The sequence below is a fragment of the Alligator mississippiensis genome, chromosome 15 (genome assembly GCF_030867095.1).
Source record: "Alligator mississippiensis isolate rAllMis1 chromosome 15, rAllMis1, whole genome shotgun sequence".
Taxonomy (NCBI): domain Eukaryota; kingdom Metazoa; phylum Chordata; order Crocodylia; family Alligatoridae; genus Alligator; species Alligator mississippiensis.
Window position 1 is genome coordinate 10,371,102 of NC_081838.1, and position 17,799 is coordinate 10,388,900.

General features: G+C 47.9%; 2 long non-coding RNA genes across 2 annotated transcripts in view; both read left to right on the forward strand.

Moving 5' to 3' along the window:
• The window catches only part of LOC132245927 (uncharacterized), a 40,010-nt gene that overhangs the window by 6,551 nt on the left and 15,660 nt on the right, over positions 1 to 17,799 (forward strand). The gene's annotated exons all lie outside the window — the stretch shown is intronic.
• LOC132245928 (uncharacterized) lies at positions 874 to 10,499 on the forward strand. Its single transcript, XR_009457627.1, has 2 exons — positions 874 to 963; positions 2,587 to 10,499. It is a non-coding gene; the product is annotated as an uncharacterized LOC132245928 (long non-coding RNA).

Below are 17,799 nucleotides of genomic sequence, written 5' to 3' on the forward strand. Positions count from 1 at the left end.
AAAGCGGGGGGACTTTTAGGATGGATGTATGCATGTCCCACAGAAAGAGGGGGATCATCCTGCCCAGTAAGATAAGCAGGAGCTTACCCCCAGTTTCTGAAGCTGTCCCAAGAACCTGCAAGGTAAACTCCTTCCTCTAGGATGGCGACTTTCCTTGGCCTTACACTGCACTTCTGCAGCCAACAACCTCCCAGCTCTTCTGTCCGTAGCGAGCTCCTGTTCTTCCTCCAGTAAGTGTCACCATCCGCAGAAGATGGTTTAATGGTCTAAAGATCAGGTTTGATGAGGTTGGACGACTGGCGAGACTGACTCATGCTTTCAGGATAGATGCTTCATGCTTTCATGAAGACGAGCTTTTCATGAAGATGAGCATGCTTTCAGGATAGATGAGCTGACGCACTTCTCTGCATGTGGCTCGTTCAAATCGAGGCCATGCCTGGTCTGGGTTGACCTTCAGTTCCTATAGCACTTTTCCTGTGGCTACGATTTTCTTCCTCCGTGGTACCGGCATGCATATGTTCACTGGTTATCATCGCTTGCCACCGAGGCAGCTGCATTTGCCCTTAGGTAGCGTGTGCTGCACTCTAGGATACGTTTATTTATTTTTTTTACACAACTTTCCATCAGACACGGCATATCACTGACTTAATCTCATGTGTGCAGACTGTCTTAAGGGAACCTCTCCTTGTCAAGACCTGGCATCCAGGTTGAGGCCTCGGTTTTGAAATGGCTCAACCGGAATCCTCCTGGAAAAAGAAACCCTGTGCCTTTAAATCCCTGGCAATGGAGAAAAACAAGCTGTGATTTATATAAGCTGGGTAATCATGTGATTTGCAGGAAAGCTCTCTCCCTCTGCCCCCTCCCCTTGCTGCTTCCCCTCCCCACACTGGCCTCCAACTGGCATGCAGCGCACTTCCAAGAAAGAGGCACCAGCATTGGGGCCTGAGCAAGGGGCGGAAAGAGGTGTATATATGTGTGTGTGTGTGCGTGCGTGCGTGCATGTGTGTAGGGGGGGATTCATTCAGAAACAGAGAAAGCAAAACAGAAAGGAGGCGGGAAAGAAGGAGGCGGGAAAAGGGGGAGAGGGGCCTCCTGCATTGTTTTCATTTCTGCAATTCTTTGCCCTCCCTAGCGCAGGGGCTATCACAAAAGCCGGTTCGCCGCCTCTCAGGCGCTTACCACTGCGCCAAGCCCGATTCACAAACTGATCCCACTGCAGGTTATTTCTCTGCACGCTGGCGGGGATGAACAAAAGACGGCTCGCCCTGGTACAGGGTCCTGGGAGCATCCCATGCCTGTGCAATGCGAGAGCATCTCGGTCGCGAGGCTGAAGGAAGGAGAGACATCTTCATCTCTTCTACGTGCCGGCGTGCATGTGTGCAAAGAGCCCATATTTGCTCTTCGGTGTGTTTTATTCGTTAAGGCCCAGAGACGTTTTCTGCATTGACTAAAGGCTAAAGAAAACAAGCTCGTCCCCAATTCCATGTGATGCAGGGTAGGAAGCAACAGTAGGTGATTCTACTAAAAAAGGAAAAAAGACCCCAAAAAAAGTCCAACTGAAGTGGCCATTTCTGGAGCAGGAAAAAGGAAAGATCGTTCTCTTTTGTGATTAGCGAAAAGGATTTCACTCTAGTAGCGAATCGAGTAGTATGGCCTTCTAGAAGAGAGCCAAGAACAATAGAAACTCAGATTTCCTGAAGCCAGAAGCCGAAGCATACATTTCTTTAAAATAGGGAGGAGGGAGTTAGAGAGAGCCAACGCCTTTTTCCTTGTTTTGACTTCAGCTGTTTTTGGTGGGCAGAGGAAAATCCAAATGTTCCCTTCAACATTTCAGCTCATCTCAAGGATACTTTAGGGCTTCCTGGGGTTTTTTTTTGTTGATTTCTTTTTAAACAACTCTCAGGATGCGTTTGGGAAGGAGACTGAGGGCCATGGCAATGACCTGGAGAGCGTGACCCCAGGCAGCGTGCTGTCAGAAGGTGTTTTTATAGCATGAAAGTGTCTCGCAACCTTGTGCCTTGTTTTCCATTGGAGGCAGAATCTTAAATGGGATAAGGACATATCTGTGAAATTCACGGACGTGTCATCACCTTTGCAAGTGTCCTGTTGGTTTAGCCTCAAGAAGCGAGGTACCCGCACAGTTATTCGGCGTTGCAGCGTGCACGGCTCATTGCGTGGAAGAAGTGCTGCTGATTGCTTGGAGGAAGTCAAGTTTTCTTTTTTTAGGGAGGGAGGAAGTGGCTTGTTCCCCTTGATTTATTTCCTTAAAGCTTGTTGGAAAGAAAGCGAGTACGACGGCATTCCTAAATGCAGGAAAACAGAACTTCTCATCGCCTATCAAAGCCTCCTCCCAACTGTCTTTCATGATTCCCACCTATTTCAGCGTGTTGCTTCCAGCCCCTCTAGTCCCCCTTGCCACTCCAGCCCTTAGAGCAGCATCCTTGTAGACGACGCTCCCACTCCAAGGCCTGTTCTTCGTTCAGTTTGGAGTTTGCAAATGTTTGTTGTGTTCAGCCAAAAGCTGTGCTGCCAGTTTGATTTGTCCTGCCAGCATCTCCATTCCTCAAACTGTCCTTATTTTTTTAGGTGTCAAAGCAAGCTCAATCACAGGCCCAGCGTGGGGGAATTAAAATACAGCAGACGGTAAGAAAGAAGCATCCTATCTTAGTAAAAACAACATAGGGGAGCCTGAGTCGTGGGCCAAAGCAGCTTCCCTTGTCTCTTTTCACCCCTGGATTGAGAGAGCACCATCCAGTGTTAACCCTCAGTGACCTCAATTTGCCCCTCTCGGTAATGCCTCCCTACGCTTTGTACTCTAATCATGACTTTCTATTTTCTGCGCTCCCTTCCCTGCATCGGATGACGTGTGCCCTCTGCTTACGAAAGCTCACGCTATACATCTCTGATTTGGTTGATAACGTGCAAATATATCCCGCTTTCTGTCTCAATTTGAAAATCAGCACTAGGAGCACAGAGGTAAGGCAAGCCGTGAGCAGACTGGTTACTCTTCTACCACTGGTTGAAATAAAAATCTCCTGTCAAGGGGTGGTCCGGGTAGAAATCTTCATGCAGATTGATTCCTTCCTTGGTCTGTCCCCAGGGATTGTTACACTTAAGGGTCTTTCTTCACCCGTACTTGACTTCAAAGAGATATTCAACAGCCAAGAGCATGAGGCCACCTTAACCTGTGGGTGGTGGATACTTGAGAAGAATCCAGGGTTTCGGGCAGTTCAGTAATGGGAAGAAGAGAGCAGTGAAGGCACTGGTGATCAGACGTCACCTTTCTCTACTGATATTGGGCATCCCCACATATGCTGCTGTCACTTTGTCCAGTCATCCATCTCACTGGCCACTTGTCAGAGCCGGAGGACCACACCTAACTGGCTAAAGAAGGAGACTGCTGAAAAACAGACCCAGTTAGGAATGTAGGAAAAGGTTGTAATATTGATTCAGATCATTGCTCCACCCTGTCTGCTTGCCTACCTCTGCCAGTGGGCCGTACCTGGCGTTTCTGAGGGCCACAGTCCTTTCATAATGCACCTTATTATTAGTGCAGTATTAGAGGCAAGAGAAGCAATATTGCTTCCCCCGCCTTCCCTCCCCAGTTCTCTTGCTGCTGCTGTTACTGCACATTGAACGTATTCTCTTCAACTGGGAAATGTTTTCTTTTTCCACAAGATGTTTCACCCAGAATGCACTCCAGCTCTGCAAGAGGTTTCTAGTGAAACAATGAACACATTAAGACAGGGCTGACAGTAAATGACAGCGGGGCGTTCTGTCAAAATACCACTCCAAGAGAAACGGAGCCGTGGCCAAGAGGGTCTGAGCTCCGTGGCAGAAAGCAGCGGAGCCATAAGCAATCGTGCCAGTCAGCTTCGCACGTGGAGTGCAGCTCTGCCTCCTTCCATCCCTCGTATATATGCAGTTTCTATTATCCTCGATTCTTTAGCTTTGATTTTCTTCTTGACCCGCAGCCAGTGGCGAGAGAGGCAAGAAGTTAGGTAAGAGTGAGTGAGTGACAGGAACAAACAAGCTGTTTGTACTGGCAAGACGCTTTAGCAGGGGACCCTCCTGGGTGGCTAAGATCATAGCTGGGATGAGTTTGGAGGTCTCGGTGGAGTTCCTAAATGCGAGTCAGAAACCTGCACAAAAAGCACAGCTGACAATCTTGGGGGTTCTGTCCGTTTCCTAAAAATATAAGGAAATAATGACTTGGCTCTTCGCTTCCTAAATCCTTTTAGGCTGGAATCCACAGCATATTTCCCTCCAAGTAAAACACCCCTAAGTCCAACATTTTTACATAACAAAAAGGCACGCTGAGCTGGAAGCTCTCCCCAGTGCCTCAAGTGAGACACGACATGGATGGAAAATGTAAAGTAAAAATCGCGCCGGGTTTTTGTGGAGCATTTGCACCTGTCACATTTTGAGACTGCATTATGAGCGTGCGCTCTGGTTTTTCAATGTATATACCATTGGAGCTGTAAGTTTGGAGGATGATTTGAGGCCTTGGAAAATGTGATGCAACGCTTGAAGTTTTTTTCTCCACCAAAGTAGTTTAGTTTTTTTCATCCACAGGAAAAGCAAATCTGCAGAAATAGTGTTATTGTGACCGTTTGCTGGGTCTGTGATTCTGGGGGAGGAAACCAAAAGCTACCCAGGCAGAGGCAGGTTTAAGCCTCTTGCATTTGTCTGTTTAACCGTTCGTTCAGGTGTGCAACCATCCTCCAGCACCCATGCTAAAGCAGAGAAGAGAGACTAAGAAGCGCTATCCTTAACAAAATACCTTTGTTTGGGGAGGAAGGCATGCTGAGCTTTTTAACGTTCCTCAAAGTAGGGGATCCACATTTCTGCATTCTTTGCTGTGAGTTTGCTTTGGGTGTTAGGGGGAGCGGTTAAAGTCTGAGTAACCAGGGATCACCAAAAGCAAAACATCAGTATTTACGTATAGCAGAGAGATGCTATAGATTGTAAACCCAGCACAGACCCCTTACGTGAATATGCACTCGCACAGCATTTCATACCAAGTGCCCTGTATCTCTGAAGAAAAACAGGCTTTGCAATTTCTACAGTTCCACTTTGGTTTTAGTTACCTTCCACCGCCACCCCCAGTTCAACTCCACGTCCCTCCCGGAGAGTGGGCAGACAAACTCTGTTTATCCATGTTGGGAACAAGCTATTTCTTGGAGGCACGGAGTTGCTAGTGGTAAAGGTTATTTAACCACAGTGCTTTCTACAATTTCTCCTCCTTGTTTTTTCCCTTTCGGTCTGTAACAGTAAAACGTGTGGCGAGTCCAGACTTTCAAGAGATGAAACTAAACATCTGACTCCCTTGTAGCAAAAGGGGCCCTCAAGAGGTAGAGCTCCTCGGCACTCAGCACAGAGAGCTCCTCTGTCATTCCCAGGGGATCACTCTTGTTTCACAGCAACCCCTGAAGAATTTCCAAGGCTTTTAACTAGAGAATCCCGAGTCTAATATCCGCCAATCTCCTTGGCTGCCCCAAGAAAGCCTCTCATTATTGGTGTTTGGTGACTGCAAATGCATCTCCCCTCCCCCAAGCCCAAATGTTCCTTTCTGGATAAGCAATGGGAAGAGACCGAGTCACTGATAAAGCCTAGACTTTGCACAAGACCCCACCATTCAGCATCTATTATTTCACTTCCACCGCCGTCCTTGAGGTATGGAGTAGCTGAGATGTGGGTCTGTTTCCACCTCCTGTTTCACTGATTCAGTCGGTTTGATTTCAGCTTCAGGCAGGCAATAAGGTTTAACTCGTAATGTCCATATTTCCTAGTGCCAATTTCAACATACACTTTGCCCAGCTTCTGCCCCAAGTGGTGCAGGCTCCGCGGTTCCCCTGCAGGGCAATGCTCTGACCTAAGTTATCTGTACATTCCTGAGCAGGAGAAATGCGAAGTCTGACATACAGCTTTGGCAGCTTTCCCTTGCTGTCCAGCCTGTCCCAAATACAGCCCCTGCAATGACCTTCCTCCCCCATTAATCTGACTTTGTCACTCTCCCATTGTCGGGGACATTGAATCAAGTTCAGCTTTCATGATCCCGATCTGGGAGCAGTTCTTCAAATGCCCTAGGTGTGTCATGACAGAGAGTCAGGCCCCTTTATCATCTCTGTACCTCCTAGACTGCGAGCTCTTCAGGACGGCGACTGTTATATTGCTTTCTCGTGCAGTTCCCAGCATAGTTGAGATATAACTCATAACAATCAGATGCTGGTAGACAAGAGTTGCCATCATCCCTACCTCCCCACCCAGAGCTGTTGAAAAATTCACCAAATCAGACCTGTAACATGTAGAGCATTTTATAAGTTAAACAAGACTGCTGTCTTCCTTAGCACTTTCCCTTTGTGGGGAGGTATTATTTTACCGCTCTTGGAGCCTGATTACAGCACCATTGCTATAGAATTTGTACTTGGCTTGGGAAAGCTAATCAATCTTCGCTGCTCAGAGTGGCCAGCAGCTTTTTTCCCCCATCCTTTCTTTTCCCTCTTGGCTCCCATTCTAAAGTAGACTTGCTTTGATAGATGAATTATTAATTCTTTTATGGCTACAAAGAAGTCGTTATTTATATGACAAGGTCTGACTTGTTTTTTAGAGGAAAAACAGCCATAACAATTATGCATATGTAAATAAATGAATAAACTGATTCTCAAACAGATTCTGTTAAAGGCAGTTGCCTTCCATCTGTCTGGAGAGGAAATATTTCCAGTTAAAAGAAATGGAGCGTTCTGTCTAAGGCAAACACTGTTGACAAGATGGTAACTTTTGTTGCTGGTATAATTCATATTTAATGAGCCCTTGTCCTTTTGCTTTTCCAAAATTATATTTAAATGCAAAGCATAGTAAGAATGAATAAGCTACAAGCTGGGTGCATAGAATAGCAAAGCCGTAAAAAAAAAAAAAAAAAAAAAAGGCTGCTCAGGCCCTAGCATTCCCTGAATCTGGCCTAACTCAGGTATGGGATGACTGAGAAACAAAGCATTCCTCAGATATTTAGCACCTGAACAACACCCCCAGCCATGCCCTGCCTGCCTGAGCTGCCTTTTGCATTCCTGCAGGTCCCTCCCCTTCACACCCAGTGCAATCCTGTGCAGGGGAGGCATGGGACCTCCGAGTGCTTCCTGCACTTGTGGACACCCCCAGACAGCCAGTCAAACTGCATGGTTGGTCCAGTTCTGCAGACCCATGCCAGCACTCCCTGCATGTTTTCCCCTAAGCTGCGGGGGTAATGGAGGCCAAACACGTACAAAGCACTTTGCGTGAAAGAGGCAGTGCGAGTTTTGCCTTTGATTCCTCCTGAGTTTGGCAGCTTGCCCTGCATTTCCCAATTACATGTACAGTCGTTTAATGAAGCCCTTTTGTATTGCAGAAGTGCAGTGGGGTGGGAAAGGGGAGGGATGGAGGGGAGGGCCTCATTGTCTTTTGAAGGATTAAGTAAAGAAATATTTAAGGGCATCGAGTTTGCTTTGTGTGGTTTCCTTTGCTCCAGTGGTAGAAAACACAGATGTCAGTGCTGTGCATGACACAGATAGTCCGAGTGTGTCTCTGATGTAATCGGGCTGAATAAACAGCCCTGTTTTTCCTTTTACACCAGGGTGTTTTCTGTCCTCAGCATTTTCATATGTTTATGGAGCTGAGTCTAATCTGATAGACTATTTCTGGATCATCAGAAGAAATGCTGATTTCAATACAGATGAGTTGACAGCCACGCCAAGCCATGCTCAGTTCAGAGGGTAGATTTAGGTAAATGTTAATGAAACTAAGGGGCCAGAGATGTTTCTTGGCTTGGAGGACAAGTCTGTTTCATGGCACTGCCTTGCTTTCTCCAGGACTCTCAACAGCACCCTCTGTATTACATTTGACCCTTCGATCATCCCTTGTATTGGGACTTTTGCAAGGGGATAGCCAAGGAATGAGGAAGTGTAGCATTAAAAGGGCATTATCACTAAAAACTTGAAAAACCACTCTGGATAATTTTACCAGGACAGGAATTTTCTTTTGCTTTTTCTGAAGATAATTGTTTTTTAATAAGAGATTTCTCCATTGCTGCATAAGAGCTGCAGAGGGCGACTCCCAGCTGAGACAAGCCCCAAAAAAGTCTTGCCAATAAGCCTGAGAGCTCAAGACAGCTTCTAATGGCTCAGCCCAAGGAAGTTGATTCTCAAAGCAGAACCATTCAATGCATCTCTTTCCTGTTCAGCAGGAGAAACAAGACCCCCAGCTGAGCGTGTGCTCGGGAGGAGTTGACTTCCAGCTTATTATAGATCCCACCAGTTCAGGCCACAGAAAGCTCCCTTTTGTTTGCTCCATGCAGCTGCTCTTTAAGCACCCCCACAAGGATCCCTCATTTGAGTCTTGGCTGTCACAACACAAAGGACTTGACACCACAAGTCCTTTTAGGATGTACAAAGTTGTTGTGGTCCGACGATGTCAGTAGATGCTGTATATGAGTTCAGGTAAGGAAAAGTGCTAAGGATGCCTCTGAGGAAGGAAGTCCCAAAGCTCTTAACAGGCCCACTCCTGCATTCTCATGGGGGACATAGGAAATAAGAGGCAGGAGGTGGGTAGAGATTGGTTTTCATTTCTCTTAAGGGTAATTGATGCACTCAAGCTGCACACTCCCCTCTTTAAGACCCTACTCATGTTCAGGCACAACTTGGCAGACACCCAGCAGCACTCTTATTGCTGTAGCGCTAAGGTACTCTGTCTTCCCTGTCCTGCCCATCATTTTTACCTTGCTCATGTACATGCATTAGTCTGCATCTGCAGAGTGAAGGCTCAAGCCTGCACAGAATGGAGCTTCGGAGTTGGATAGGGGACTCTGCTGATGGGTAAAACCTCCTAAAGGGTCTGTCCAACATCTGACACCTTATCACTCTCAGCTTCTCCCTCTACCCAATGCCTGAACCCCTTGCTGTAGTTATGTTCCTACACACCCAGGACTCAAGATGATGTGAAAAACTCCTCCTATCATCCTTTGGGTCAAGCAAGAAGCGCGGGAGGTGGCTCATGGAAGAGGAAGCCTGCTTGAGCTTGGGTTCAGATTGACTCATATCTCCACAGCTGAGTGAAAGGATTACAAAATGGGGAAGGAGGTTATACTTGATCCGTCTGACAGATTTCCCTAGGATCAAACCATTACAAAAGTATTTGCTCCCTGTACCTTTCAGCCAAGTGATGCCTATGCCTCTTTCACCTTCAAAGCAGCCGACTGGTAGTGCTGTAACGCCAGCCTGGGTGGCACAGTTTCCAATAAATGGTGACTCACTATCGTTGCATCAACCACAACGTTTCCAGTGTGCCAACGCTTTTGGAAGTGGAATATCTGAGGCTGATGTTCGAGTCTGGCCAAGGTCATTCCTTGGTGTAGGTCACTTAGCACAATGCAAGCTTGAGCCAAAGGTGGACAGGCAGTTTGGTAATCTTGTGGCTGGATGGCTACCTAGATCATGGTGCCACCCTTTTATTCCTCAGTGAGACTCAAAGGAAACTGAAGAAAGTGGATGATGCCATTGTTTCACCTGAGCTTTAGACCTCAGGCTGCATCTGTTGCTAGGGTCTCAGTGCAAGAGATATGGTATGAAATGAGTTTGGTCATACAGGTCATGTTGCATGTGACTTGCAAACAAGGGCGGCAAGTTCATCTAGTAGGAGGGCTCAAGCTGGGTCAGCTGTTCATTGTGACCTTAGGTCATGTGGGAGTTTGAAGCTGGAAAATCCATTATGTGAACCGCTATGAGGGGTTTTTTTCAGATGAAAATAGGTGTATGTCACTTTAAAGATTCAGCTGGCAGCTGGGTATTCATCCTTTGGATGCATTTCACTGTTACGGTTCATTATGAGGCATGATTAGTGATGCGACCGAGTGACAAAGCGACGATCCTGCCAATAGAAATGAAAAGCTGGACTCGCTAAGACAGTGTCTTTGACATCCTTCTGTTAGGACTTTCTCAAGCTGAAAGGAAGTGGCCAGCTGCCAGTTCGATGAATGGGACAGGTGAACCAGCCCGTAGGTCTCCAGAACTGGGCTCTGGGACCTCTAAATTTCTCCACTGGGGAAATGAATGTTGCACGAGCTACATCCAGACCCAGGGGGCAGCTGGAAATGGAAGAGGAGCAGGGATGCTGACTTGCTGGTGGTTTAGTATTTTACGAGGTGTGTGTGTTTAACACGGATTTCCTTCCACTGTGTTGAAGACTCAACAGGCTTTTAAAGGTGCTAGAAAGACCTTTTGTAATAAGTGTTATTATGAAGCATTGGGAAAGCATATAACAGTGGGTCACTGGCCTCCAGGCTCACCGTGCATGGTCATCTAGAGTTAATCTGGTAGCCTGTTGTGAAGACAGAGAGGGGAACTGTTTCTTGCTCTTAGCGTTTCTCTAGTGCCATGGTTCTCAACCTTTTTAGACTCAAAAACTTCAGACTGTAACGGCACCCCATTAACAAGCTAATATAAATATAGCATAAATATTATAATATCAACTTTATGCTTCTAGTATAAATTAATATGTTTTTAATATTGGTACCTTGGTCTTCAAAGGACAGAGTCCCAGATGCCCAGCCAGCAGGGACATGGTGCTAGGCTGCACATATGGGGAATGGTGAGGAAGAGAGAGGGGAGGGGGTGGGCAAGAGGACACACGAGGCCCAGGAGGAGGAGGGACTGGCCAAGAGCGTGGCACGGCAAGTCACTATGACCACTGGCGTGGCCAGAGGGATCTGTGCTGCACACCTGCAGAGCCAGATCAGGAAGTGACTGTGGCAGGCGTGCGTGCCGCAGCCCTTCCCAAGCCAACCCTGCATGGTGTCTCCCAGAAGCAGAGGCGCGTGGGGCAGGAGGGACTCTCCCGCGCATCTCTAATTTTAGGAGGCTCATTGGAGCCAAACTGAGAAGTGGCTGCAGGAGAAAGGCGCACCTGCCTGGATTCCCCTGTGAAGGCACACATCCCGATTCTGCTGCAGCTCTTCTGGGTTCAGCTCCTCTGCGCCCCCCTGAAAATGCAGGCACATGGGGCTGTTTCACCCCGTGGTGGTGGCAGCCTGGAGACAGATGCCACTACCACCAGGTGGGACTGCCCCTGCTTTCAGTAAGTACAGCAGAACTGAACCAGGAAGAGCTGCAGCAGAACCGATGCGTCTGCCTGCACAGTGTGGGGCGGCAGATGTGCCTTACTGCAGCCACTTCTCAGTTTGGCTCCAATTTGTCTTCTGCAGACAGGCATGTGGGGCAGTTTCACCCTGTGGCAGTGGCGGCAGTGCCCTCACAGCGCCCTGGCAGGTTCTTGCGGCACCAGATTGTGTGCACATGCTAAATTGTGACCGTGCTTCCTTATGGGAGCTCTGATAAAATTCAACCTTCAGGAAGGGAAGTGAGCAAAAAGGGTCTGGCTTACAACAAGGAAGCACTCAGATCATCACCATATCTCTGTTAAATACATCAGTAGCAAAATGAAGTAGTGGTTTGCTGAGATGAGCTCTCTCCATTTTCAATTATATTGCACCTTGTTATCAACGGCTGGAAGAACCGTCCATTGGACAGCCCTGCTACTAGTAGGACCTCACTGTGTTAGGCAAAGTAAAGAGGTAAAATAAACTACAGTCCTTTCCCCACGGAGCTCGTAGTTTAAAGAGGGGCAAGGTAAGACGGGAGCCAGTTGCATATGATAAGGTGGATGAGGGTGGCAGTAATAGGAACATAGGGTCTCACCCGTGAGCCTGTCTCTTCCTAGCAGACGTGCCATTAGCTATGCAAATAGCTTCAAGCCCCCAAGTTACAGTAGGGATGCTTTTCATAAGACATGTTGGAACAAAGGCTGCCTATGAATAACTGCAGGTGCTTGTTGAGGCTCCAGTGAAATACAGTTTAATAGGCAGGCATTCTTTTAGTGTCATCCTCACCAGGTTAAATACCGCTTCTTCCCGTCTGCGGAGGGGGAGCAAAAAAGACAAGCAGGTGACAAAACAGAATCCTAAATGTTCTCCAAGAAGCTATAAATGTCATCGTGAGTCACTGGTAAGAACAAAGTTGCAGCTGGAAAAAAGGAAGCAGTTGTGATATTTCAGGCAACACACTTCAGAGGGCCTTTTGGAGAAAGCTAAAGCACTGGAGATAGGGAAGCGACTGCAGATCTACTCATCAGCAGTCTTCTGGGTTCGAGACAAACAGATACCTGTCCTTCCCTCTTTGAGTCAGCCTTTAGCTACATCTGCCCGACCCCTTTGGCTCCAGCAAGGCTGCAGGGAAGCAGGAGACTATTTTGGCCCTGTGTCTGTCTCTCCACATTTGCTTCAGGTAGTTGGCCCTTTCTGATAGCTGCGAGACACAAGGCAGCAATTGCAGCACGCTATTCAAGCTGAGCTCTCCTGATGGAACATGGAACAAAGCCAGGAATTAGCATGGGGATTCATCAAATCGAACTGAGATGTTGATGAGAAGCTGAAATGCTGGATGATAGAAGCAAATCTCTCTGGCTTTGCACTGATATTGTAGAAGTCAAGTGGGCTGGGGGATAGTTACTGGAAGGAGGGACCATTGCGTGAGAAGTGGCTTTACAAGGAGAGCCAATGGGGCTGGGAAAGGAAGCTTGGTTAATTATATCTGACTGTGGTTGGAATAGCCTTTCTGGTCCCAGAGACAAAGAGGGATGGCTGGTCACCAGGGCAGAGGGTCACTATTGTTGCTGCTCTTCTTTTATGCTCCGTGAAGGTTTGAATTGGGCTTTGTTTTCCCCTTAGCCCCTGACAGAAACCTCGGAGGTTACAAAGTGCTGAACTGTCCCAGAGCAGATGAATCGCTTGGGAATTTGAAGAGGGCAGTGTGTTGGGGGAGGGGATGAGCTCCCACTCGGTTCTCACAAGTCAGGTCTTTCTAATGGGCTTTTGTATAGTGACCCAAGATGTGCTGTACTGCCTCGTACCAAGATCGACGTCCTGTCTGCAGTGACAGCTTGGACCTAACACTTCAAAGAAAAATGAAGGGCCTCAAATGCAACGGGTTGCAAAGAGGACTGGCTTCTCTTGTGACTGCGCAACATAGATGTTGCTTTACGGGGCGTTGTTGGACCCGCAGCAATGCTGCAGCATCTCATGGGCCTGCCTGTGTCTTCCTGCAAAATGCACGCTGTCAGTCTGGTACAAGCAGTGGGTTCAGTCTGGTTTGGCTTCACACCTGTTCTCCAAATGCAAGCTGTAGAGTAGACTGAGGGCCAGGTTCCCAGGTGGGACACATTGCCAAAGCTTTGTTGAATCATACACATCTAGGCTGATTTACTCCATCTGGGACCCTGGCGTTTAGTTCTCTTGGATCTGCCTGGACAGAAGCAGAAAGAGGTTTAAAAGTGAAGCAGCTAGTGCTGAGAGGATGGTGGGCTTTTGCATTGGTGATTGTGAAATGAAGCCCCCAGGATCTGGGAGCTTTCTAGTGCCCATACTTGGTATGCTTTGCACTTGCTGCTGCATTTCCTCACTGCAAAGACTCTAAAATTCCAAATTAAAAAGGTCCAATGAAAGCAAATGCAGGATAAATAGCAACAGTGATCGGAGCTGAAGAGCTGGAAGCTCTATTCATGTATTTAGAAAGACTGAAGGCTTCTAGTAGCAGCTGCAGCACAAAGCCTAGCGCATTAATTCTGAGACTGCCAGAAATAGGCCTGTCAGGCCTGAAATATCACCGCATTTCATTATTCTTTAATATACATTACTATTTCTACTTTATTACTGGCTCCCACAGGCTCTCTCTCTACCTGCACCAGACCCATGAATTCTGTGCAGTCCAATGGAGAGAGGCAGCAGAGGGGGATACTACGACTTAAACGGACAATGGAAATAATCTGCAGCAGCCTGAGCTGTGCAGCAGAGAGTTTTATATTGTCTCTTAGCTACATCAGGAAGGGAGAGGACTGGGGCCTGAGGCTTGGAGCTGTGACCCCTGTGCTGTGATTTAAAGGGGTAGACAGACACCGTAGATCACAGAGAGTTTGGGGCTTCCAAGCACTTGGGTGAACATATGCCACGCACAGAGATAAAGGGCTCTGCTGACTTGAAGAAGGGGTTAGCTCCTTTCCAAAATGAATACCGAATTTGCTTGAGTCAAGCAGCAGGTATCAGCTGTCTGAGTGCAGGTAGACTGGGAATTAGAGCTGGGAATAACCAGCAGGAGAATATTGGAACAAATGTAGAGAGGGAAAATTCAGGAAGAGAGAACTCGCCTATCGATCCTTCCCCTGCAGGGGAAAGCAAGCTTGAGTAATCTGCATGTTTATAATAAAACTGACACTCAAAGCTGCCCTGAATAATTCAGCAGGAGCTGTGATCTCAATTACAGTGCATGTCCCAGAGGTACAAAGAGAGCCAGGCTCAGGACCACGCCACCTATTCTGTGCCACTCTGAAGGAGCCGTGACAGATGGGGTCTTGCATCACCCGTAATCAAGTCACGCTTTGCATGGTTATTGGTTTTAAAAGGAGGGCCAGGGTGGGTGAACGAGTCCAACATGCTGCTTGTTGCTTTCAGACACTTTGGCTTGTATCACGCAGCCAGGCTGGTGTTTTGGTGTGAACAAGGAATCAGAAAGTGGGCGTGCAGCAAGGGAGAGGTGAGTAACCCCACTCCATGCGCTCAGTCCGTCCACTTACCAATGCAGCTCTGAATGTCAGAGCACAGGATCTCCTCTCACCTTTCCAGACCCATCGGTTAGCAAACAGGAGAGGCCATACTGTTTCTTATTCTAAAGCCTGGCCCTACTTCTGGGTGAACTGGATCATCTGTCTATCATAAAACTACCAGTGCATTATTTTCCACAGGCACTTACCTTCACCTGTGGCTTGCAGTTGAGTTTTACAGATAGCGCTGCCGGGCTTACAGAAGCGCCTCCGTAAAAATGACACATTGCTGTTCCATATCTTTCCCCCTCAGTGATTTCCAGATCAATAGACTGCACCATTTACAAATCACCATCTAACAGCTGGCACTGCAAGCACAGCCTCGTCTTTGCAAATCAAAGCGGGCTCTTTCCGCTTCCCGCGTCATTGCCGACAGTAAAGAGTCTTGGATCTGAGTATAGCCGGCAGGGTATTTGAAAATGAGGGAAGACGGAACAGCCTCCAGTTTGCTCCTTCACACCTCTCATCAGCACAGAAACAGTGGTGGAAACGGAGCTGGTTTTGTCAATAAATTAAGCAGACAGCACTCAGGATAGGCAGAGACCCCGTTTGCACAGCAGAATTCAGACAGCACTAAACCAACACAACAGCATCGGTGGAATCGTGGTTTCTAATGCTGTCGCTTGTACTTTGAATACCAGCACGGTGGCAAGAAACTCGGACATCCCAGTTTGAATGAAAGACAGTCCAGTGCTCTACCTGCTGGGGCATGATGTTTTTGCTATGAAAATTGGAGCAAATAACATTTTAAGGCACGGTATCTCCATGTTAGATAAACTCATGACCAAAAGCGGGGGAAGTTAGGGAAATAAAATCAGGGCATTTCAGGATTCACTCTTCCTTTATCATCATCACTATCCTAGTGCCAGAAGCCCCAGGCATGGACCAGAGCTCCCCGGGGCCTGACACTTTACACAAAAGGAAAATGTGGTTCTCGCCACGCACAGCTTAGGAACAAGGTACAAGGTGAGAGACAACACACAGATACAGGCAGGTTAGTACCAGAAAGCAAGGAGACCATGTCACTGCACACCAGCAACATCACTTTTGTCATGCTTTTTGGTAGGCGCCTGGGCAAAGGGCAGTTTTGAGCAGGGATCTGAGGGACAGCAGTAAAGTAGTTTTCCAGGTGTAGAATTAAGGGCTCTAGAGGACAGGCAAAGAAGCAATGGCAAGTATTTTATCATGGCAGGAAAATACATCATTAAGATCCTGTAGATTATAAAAGCTTCTGCATGTCCTTTTCCCTCCACATAGCTATACCTCTGTTACGGTTGTTTTAATCACCTCCACAGCTTAGCAGACTGACACAAAGGGAAGGTGCAGGTATTGGCCTGCCAGTGTTGGCCTGTTTGTAGACCTTCCAGTCGAGGTGCTTTGAATTACAAAAGCTCACAGGAATCTAGCAGCATGAAAAGGTGACCGAGATTTTCCTGCCTGAGATGTGTCTGGTACGTAGAAGGGGAAAGAAGTTACCGAGTCCAGGTTCCTTCCCTCTTCTTCCTGATGCAATGAGGTATGGACAGTCCCTCTGGGTGCCTAATTAAGGAAGATGGACCGCAGAGGACCACAGCTCCATGCAAGTCATGTTAGGGACCTCTTCAGAGTTGTGCTTTAGGGATTTAAGATTAACTTGTTGGCTGCTGGCTGCAGACCATGTCCCCTAGTGTTGGGCTCAGTGATGAAAGCTACTTGCAGCCCTCTTTGCAATAAAGAGCAGGACTGAAAACACACAGGGTGGCTTAGCGAGTCGACAGTGTACACTAACAAAGGGGGGTTAAAATGGGTCAGCTAGGCTATGACTTTGTTGCGTGCTCTTCCCAGACAACCTCCATGGATTTTAATGCTGCTGTTCTACAACACCCCCCACCCCACCAGGACTGTGGGTATAGGCACCATGTCTCCAGCACAGTGTAGGGAGGAATGGTCCTGAGAACATCTCATCCCCTACTGCTCGCACACCAGCTCCAGAAACATGATGGTGTAAAGCCAATCTGGAGACTTGCCCATAGCTGCTCTTGAAACTGTGGTCTCCAGTGTGGTGGTGGGAAGCCATGAGGGGCTCCCTAGCATACAGGACTGTAGCAGAACCAGGCCCCAGGGGTGGCTGTGATGCCCCCCTGATGGCCAAGCAACTCCTGCTCCACTCCAGCCCCTCAGGGTGCCCTCCCTTTCTACCTTGCCTACCACACCTTGATATAATACTTAGAGAGGCTTCCCCAGGGGCATAATGCAAGCCTCAGTCCCTCTGCTGTCTAGTGTTCATGCCCCTCTGGCACTAATTCATGGCCTTCCTGGCCCTATCCATGCCTTAGGGTACAAGCTGCCTTAGGGGCGATAAATGTGGCCTCCGTCCTCCCCTCTAGCCACAGCCGTGCCTCTCAGGTGTTACGGTCTTGGAAGAGTTTGTGACCATTTGACCTTGTCATCCCTTTGGGGCGCTCTGGTGAACAGATGTTCCCCCAGATCCTGATGTACACCCCTTATATACTTATAGGCAGCCACCAGGTCCCCTGAGCCTGCACTTTTCCAGGCTGAAGAGTCCCATAGCTCTCAGCCTCTCATCATAGGGCCTGTTCTCCTGCCCTCTGATCATGTGCGTAGCTCTCCATATCCTTGAATTGTGGAGCCCAGAATTGGATGCAGTACTCCAGCTGTGGCCTCACCAAGGCCGAGTACAGCGGGAGGATGACATCCTGGGATTCGCTTGAGAAGCATCTATGGATGCAAGCCAGAATTTTGCTCACTTTACCAGCTGCCACATTGCATTGGTGGCTCATATTCATCTTGTGGTCAGTCATGCCCCCCAAGTCCCTTTTGGCCATGGTGCTAGCAAACGTAGCACTGCCAAGACTATATGCGTGCTGCAGGGTTTTTTTTTCCCAAGGTGGAGTACTTTGCATTTTTCAGCATTGAACACCATCAGGTTTTCATCTGCCCATTTTCTGAGCCTGTCAAGGTGAGCCTGGATCACCAGCCTATCCTCAGGTGTGGATGCTCTACCCCAAATTTGGTGTCATCAGTGAAGTTGGCCAGTCCGCTTCTGATACCAATGTCCACATCATTAATGAAGATGTTAAAGAGTATAGGCCCAAGGACAGACCCCACTGGTCACGGTGCACC